Source organism: Herpailurus yagouaroundi, unplaced genomic scaffold (genome assembly GCF_014898765.1).
Source record: "Herpailurus yagouaroundi ecotype Mexico unplaced genomic scaffold, PumYag 198, whole genome shotgun sequence".
In the NCBI taxonomy this organism is placed as follows: Eukaryota; Metazoa; Chordata; class Mammalia; order Carnivora; family Felidae; genus Herpailurus; species Herpailurus yagouaroundi.
In genome coordinates, this window is record NW_024412429.1 from 25,648,058 (window position 1) to 25,654,107 (window position 6,050).

The following is a 6,050-nucleotide window of genomic DNA, read 5'->3' on the forward strand; positions in this document are numbered from 1 at the left end:
TAAATTGCACATTTAAAAAATCATTACCTGGTTTTCAAAGAGATGGTTAATTTGTGCATGATAGGGGGTAAAAATCTAGTCCTCTTAGCCACTGGAAAGAATTTCTCAGGACAATTATTCCAATGTTTAAAAGCCATAAGATAGTATAAATAACAAACTGTTTCAAAGGAAATTCAAATATCTCTTAGAAAGGAGGCTGAGTTTTTTAGATGAATAAAATTTTAACATACAAAAATGTGCGAAGACTAAAAAGCACCCCAATAGAAAATAAGGTTGGGTGATATATTGAAGAACATTCTGTATGATATATTGTAGGTTCAGAAAACTGCTCTGCATCATTTCCCTGAGAGTCATCGGTGCACATCTAAGTCATTAGTGAGGGAATATTATCAGCATCCATTGGACTTTTGATATTTTCTTTTAAATTACCTCAGTCTCAAAATTCATATAAACTTACATTATTACTGCTGGGACTAATTGGCATTGGTTCAGTTTAAGCAAAGAGATTTTTAAATTCATTTTGCTTCAGGAAATAGATAGCCAATATCAGGAGAAGTTGTTTTGATTGCAACTTTATCTCTTTTTCTACATGAAATTCAAAACCTTTTTTGCAATCATAGCCTCAGTTAAGTTCCATGATAATAGACAATTTGCAACTCAAATGCCCATAAAATAACCTCAAAACACTGAAGATAAGTCATAAATGGTTTTGTCCTCCTATAGTTTGATAAAAATAGAACAGAGGCATCTGAAACTCCATTTCTAGCCCTTCTACAAGTCAATTGACCGTATCTTCTATGATTGAAATAGTCAAAATATGTCCATCGTTCAAAAGCCCATAATCATCCAAGTGGCTGCAACACTAACAATGGCAGCTCAGATTGTTATTTTATTTCTGTGCTTTTCATGCTATGTTAGCTCCAGAAAAATACTTTTTTCTAGTAGTGTGTTGATCCTCTATGTGTACTTTGCTGAAATATTTCATCTATTGCTTGATATGATATTGTCTGAAAGAATGAGTGTCCAAGAATTGATATTCTCTTGACATTATTGTTTTCTATATAAAAGGGTATATGATGATGGCTTCTGTTTTTAGTGAGAGTCATCAAAATGTTGGAGGCTGCATTGTTTAATCTGGGCAAGTGATCAATCCTACTTGTGCTCACTCTGGTGTTTAGAAGACTAATTATTGTAGCAATTTTAGATGATTTTAATGTTCTAAGAGAGCTTAATGAAGACCATTAAACATTTATTAGAAACATATTTGCCTCCATGAACCTCTAAAACAAGAACATTACTGCAGTTTAACCATTTATTTCTTAGTGCTGGTGTTAACATTAATTGTTGATGCTTATAAAACTATTTAATTTTCTTGATTAATAATTTATTGTGTTATTACAAACAAAGAAGATGGAATTAATGATGTAGTCTGTATGAACGATGACAAAACAGTCTCAGGCTCTATTTTCTAAATAGTCTAAGTTGAAGAGACATTTGAAGCAATTATCCCCCAAAATAAAGCTATTCAAAACAAGTAAAATAAGGAAAAGTCAAGAACTGTCACTGGCATAATAGCGTGATGAGGTCTGTGGAGCCACTTCTCAGTGGAATAAGTGAAAAAATTACACACACACACACACACACACACACACACACACCAAACCAAAACAAATACATAAGACCACAAATATTGAAGTACGTGGAAATGGTGTTAAACTCTTACAGCAATAATGAACTGTGTTTTCAAGAAAACCAATTAACATTCAGTAATTCAGTAATTTAGCCAAAGGGAAACTTCTCTGGACATCAGTACAGCCAAGAACTTAGGAATCCCTCTACTCCCATCTTCTAGTTGGGGGTCTACCTTCCCTGGAGGGTCCGAATGTCAACATTTTTCATCCTGCCTTACAAATAACTAAGTCAAAGTTCTAGGCAAAGGTGGGGGCTTTCTTTTATTTTGGCCTACTCCCCACTGGTGGGAGGAATTTCTATCTTCAGTTTGGGGCCCCAGTCACTCTTTTGTAGGTCCATCAGGCAATGGTTCCATAGCTGTAAAGGCAGGCTGATAAGACTCCATGCTACTTACTGTCTCTCTCCCACTGAGCACTCAGTTCCTGGAGCAGGGGTGTCATTAAGACAGAAATGCAGTGTTTTTTTTTCTACTCCAAGTTCCAGAGATGTGGCTTAAAGAACTTTTGTGAAGGTGAAGAGAGAGAAAATCATAAAACAGCTCTGTCTCTTCCAAAAATAACAAACTACACATTCAGTAGGGTATGGAGAAATTGAAGCTAAGTATGCTGTCAAACCCAGGAAAGGACATAGTGAAAGGAAATTGGGAGGAGATTCATAAATTCATTAAAGATTTAAGCTAAACTTGGCTGGCTCGTTTGCCAAAGAGAGCTGGGAAAGAAACGGCTAGAAGGAGCCTTCCTGGGGTCAGAGCAAATCTCAGAAAGTGACAACTGTAACCATTCCTTCAAAGAAACTTGAATGTGATGGGATTTGTCTGTAAAGCAATCTATGTCCCAGATCGTTATTGAAAATGATAAAGCAGTTAGCCAGCAAGTAATGGATTTCAATCAGGGGGACATCAGTTAGGGGATCTCAACAGCAATTAATGGATCTCAACATTGTCCAAAGAAAGAGATAGTCAAAGGACGCCCTGCAAAAACTATAGTTATTACCACAACGACTTGGGGTATTCTTTAAGTACAACATCGAAGGCTTAATACGAAGGGAGCAAAATAGACTTCACTAAAATAGTATAGGCAGTACCTAAACCAATAACCAAGCAAAAATAATAAGCCTGGACTCAGGAGTTGTTACAATCTATTATCTAAAATATCCAATTTCTAACAAATTTCTGAAATACAAAGATATAAGAAAGTGACTCATACACCAGAAAAAAAAAATGCAACGGAAACTGTGAGTGTGATCTGATGCAGCATTTAACAACAACAACAACAATAACAACAACAAGACCTTGAAGTAGACATTATAAGCACATTATAAAATTTTCACGGAAATAAGAGAAAGTATTATTAAAGGGAAAAATGATGATAATAAAGACAGAGCATCAAATGGAAATTCTGCAATTGAAAGTACAAAGACTATAATGAAAACTTCATAAGAAGGGCTCAACAGTAGATGTGAACTGGCAGAAGAAAGAATTCAGGAACTTGAAAATGGTTCAATAGAGGTCATACAAGCTGAAAAAGAGACAGGAAAAAAAAAGAAAAAGAAAACTTCAGAGAAAGGTGTACATCACTGAACACACCAACATATGCATAATGGGAACACCCAAAGTATAGGAGAAAGAAAGAAAAAAATTGTCAAAGAAATGATGACTGAAAACATTCAAAATTATTGTTAAACAATAATCTAAACATCCAAGAAGCTTGATGACCTCCAGTCAAGATAAATTCAAAGAGACCCACAGACACATGATAATAAAAATACTAAAAGGGGGCGCCTGGGTGGCTCAGTGGGTTAGGCATCCAACTTCAGCCCAGGTCATGATCTCGCAGTCTGTGAGTTCGAGCCCCATGTCCGGCTCTGTGCTGACAGCTCGGAGCCTGGAGCCTGCTTCAGATTCTGTGTTTCCCTCTCTCTGTCCCTCCCCTGATCACACTCTGTCTCTCAAAAATGAATAAATGTTAAAAAAAAATTCTAAATATACTAAAGGCCAAAGATAGGAAAACCTGAAAGACAGTAAGAGAAAAATACTCCTCCCTTACAAGGGAACCCCAGTAAAATTAACAGATTCCTCATCAGAAAGAAATGAGGACTAGAAAGCAGTAGGTTAACATATTTAAAGTGCTCAAATAACAACAAAAACCCCAAGATTTGTTACTGGCTGAACCACCTTAAAAGAAATATGAAAGGAAATTCTTCAGGCTGAAAGCCATTGACCTCCAGATAATATTTTGAATCCACATAGGAAAACAAATAGCACCGGAAAAGCTAATTATGTAATTATAAAATACAGTATAAATGCATATTTTTCACCTTTATTCTCTTAATTGGTTTTGAAAACTATTGAATAGGACAATATGTATATAATGTTTTGTTGAGTGTGTTTCATGAAGAAATATAATATATTTGCCAATAACAGCACAAAGATTCTGTTTGCAGGTAAGTACTGAGCTAAGGAAATGATTCCAGATAGCAGCTTGATTCCACAGAGCAAATGAAGAGAAACAGAAATGATAAATAAGACGGTTACTCTTAACAAAAGCTGTGTATAAAAAAAGAACAAGCTATTCTTCCCTGAAACTTTTTGCTGATTATACATAATCACTGAATGTGTAATAAAACTGCTTACTTCTTGGTTTCATTTGCAGCATAATATTGCTTTGGTGACAATATGGGTTACATTCACCCAAATTAATAAAATTTAAAAACATTATTTATTTTCCTAAATATCAAACAATTCATTAAAAATGCTATTTTATGCGTTGACTAAACGGATTTCTACTGATACATGAGAATATTCACTACATTAAAAAAAAAATCTTCACATTGCATTTGTGAAGGTCCACAAACTGCAACGAGCCCTTCCAACAATGATGTTGACTAGCAAAGTATATAACATATAAATTAAGAGCAGTGTGTAGTTTACCTGTCCACACCCTGTGGATTTTAGCAGTTTAACTCTGGTTTGAAGGCAAGTAATACCTCTCAGATATATGCCATAATCAGTACTTATTGATCCTAACATTAAATGATTAATGGCAAGAAATCCTCTTTCACAAATGCAAAATTGACATTATAATTGAGCCAAGAGTGAGAAAGTTTGGGTATTATCAGGGAGTCATCTATCTCATTGTTCAGCTCCCAAACGGAATTATTAAACCATCTCACAAATATGGAAATGTGTAATATTTTAAACCACAACCAGGTAACTAGAGTTCCTGGGAAACACTTCCAAATATGTAACCATTATTCACATTAGAATTAAGTTTAATATGACCTAAATAAGTCTATCATTGATATATTTTTAGTTCATGTAGAAAAGATTTCTTGATATTGCAATGTATCTATTCATTACTTTTCAAAGTAATTTCCCCAAGAAAAGTCTTTTAAAATATTAAAGAATGAAAGGTCAGAATCTCAAGGTCTTGATTTTATTTGGTGATGTTATAACCACGGAGATATCTTTGTAGCCTGCTACTCTTTCTTTTCCAAAACAGGAAAGGAAATAGAAGGTAGAACAGAATCTTGAGAAAGACTAGTTATCATTCAGTGGGTCTTCCTGAGTCAACAGAGTTGTAATTAGAAGTTGAACTATATCTCAAATATGGAGTACCTTACAGATTTTGTAGGTGTTTGGTGTACGTATATTTTTGATGAGGAGGAAAATATCTCACTTCCACATTTCAAAAGCAATAAATAAAGCAGAAGATGTAGTATAACCATGATTGAGTTAAAAGTCATGCATACTAAGATTTTCATAGGGAGAATGTCCTTCACCAGCCTGAGAGTGAAATGCCGATATTTAGCTATGATTCAAGGAAGTTTCATTGTTCTTGACTTTCTTTTGCCTTCATCTAAAAGCTGTCCTTAAGAGATGTGACTCATGAGGGTATGCAGAGCCCTGGATCACAAGAGAGAATTAATATGAGGTCATTCCTAGAGGAGAAATAGTTTAGATCTCTTCTCTTCTCTCTGTGTTCCCTTCAACCTGCTTTTTCCTGTTTTTCCTCTCATTATGACTTTGATATATCTTTCTATCACCTGCCTTCTTTTCCTAAAGCTTAGCTGATTAAACTCTATAAAGGGAGTGTGATATATATATATATACATATATATATATATACACACACACACACATACACACACACATATATATATGTATATATATGTGTATATATATGTATATATATACACACACACATACACACATATATATATGTATATATGTATATGTATATGTATATATATGTATATATATATTTACATATATATGTATATATATATATACATACACATATATATACATACACATATGTGTGTGTGTGTGTGTGTGTATATATATATATATATATATA